The 1,614-nt window shown below is 40.5% G+C and overlaps 1 non-coding gene across 1 annotated transcript; it reads right to left on the minus strand.

Annotated features, from left to right (window-relative positions):
* Positions 1–645: 645 nt before the first annotated feature.
* Positions 646–752, minus strand: LOC122127000. Its single transcript, XR_006151061.1, has one exon. It is a non-coding gene; the product is annotated as a U6 spliceosomal RNA (small nuclear RNA).
* Positions 753–1,614: the final 862 nt, after the last annotated feature.

Here is a 1,614-nt window from a genome sequence, read left to right on the forward strand (position 1 = left end):
GGTCTGCAAAGTGCAGGATGAAGATGTCCGCTCCTTTTCGGTTCTTGCTGGTGTTGAGTAGAATCCGCTCGTCCGCAGCGTCTGGCTCCTTCGTCCCGGACTGTGTCTCAGGTATGACCCCGCGGTGGTGGTGGCCGCCGCGACCCTGTCACTGCAGCGACAGCTGCTGGCAAGCGCTCATATGTGTCTGCTTGGCTTCCCCTCTCTTGACTAACTCTCTGTCCTGTGATGGCACACTTGGTGTGATTCTCTGGCTTGGGACTATTCACTGGAACTCAGAAACTGCTTTCTATGCAAGAGCTTGTTCAGATTCCAGCTTCTCCTCCGCCATCTTCCCGGAACTCCTTTACCACGTTTTCTTGATCCATTCATCTACTGACGGGCATCTGGATTGGTTCCATATCTTAGCTATGGTAAATAATGTTGCAATAAACACAGTTGTGCTGGTAGTTTTAATATGGTCTTATTTGTGATCCTTTGGGTAAATGAACAAAAGTGGGATTGCTGGGTCATAGGGGAGCTTTATGTGGAGTCCTTTGAGGAAACTCCATACTGCTTTCCAAAGTGGTTGAAGAAGTTTACACTCCCACCAAGAATGCAGTAGGGTTCCCTTGTGGCCCCATCCCCTCCAGCATTTGTTGTTGTAAAAATATGGATTGCTTCACGAATTTGCAAGTCATCCATGTGCAGGGACCATGCTAATCCTCTCTGTATCATTCCGATGTTAGTGTATGGGCTGCCGGATTAAGCACAGTACATTTTTTATATAGAAGGTGTAATTGATTTTCTTAGTCAATTCCACAAAAAAGTAAGTTCAAAAGAATTGTCATGAAATTTTAAAATCATGCAGTTCTTACATAAGCACACATTTTTGATGTTGGCATAATTTGTGGAGGGGAAGGGGAAAATGTTTAAATAGGGATAGAAGTAGACCCATTGCAACAATGAAAGGAACTTTACAACTTTGGCATCTCTACTACTGCCATACCTCCAGATTGTAACTTGATTGCTTCTTTTGAGGTAAGTATCACTATACCTGGGTCTGCTTGGACTGTGGTCCTCCTAACACAAGCAAAACACATAGCACCCATCAAACTCTAACAGAGTTTCTGAAACTTCTTTTTTTTTTTTTTTTTTTTTTTTGGTTTGGGCTTGCCTGGAACTGCAATTCTCTAATCTCTGTTTTCTAAGTAGATAATATTACAGGTTTGAGCCACTTTATCCAGTAAAAGTATACAATTTCAAGATATCTTGATATTGCCTATATTTGTGCTTAACATATATAGCTAACCTTAATTTTCTCCCTCTTTTGTTTAGTACTCTGAGTTGAAAACATTGACTTTCTTAATATACATGGCTTTGTTTTGGGTGGAATCCCATCACAATCCAAAAAATCTCCCAAAAGTTTATGTCGAATCATGGAAAAGAAGGCTTCAGGTTGGAAAAAAAAAAAACAAAAAAAAGACCCAATGATCCTTAGCTTATAATTGCAGTATACTTATAGTGTTAGTCAATACTTTCTGAAGTATGAGAAGAGAAGGAAGACAGAAATGTGAAAGATGTCAGGTTTCTGGAATTTCTGTAGTTGTCACTTCATGTTATATTCTTCCTTAA

This window comes from Dipodomys spectabilis, unplaced genomic scaffold (genome assembly GCF_019054845.1).
Source record: "Dipodomys spectabilis isolate Male_0828 unplaced genomic scaffold, ASM1905484v1 ptg000295l, whole genome shotgun sequence".
Taxonomy (NCBI): Eukaryota; Metazoa; Chordata; class Mammalia; order Rodentia; family Heteromyidae; genus Dipodomys; species Dipodomys spectabilis.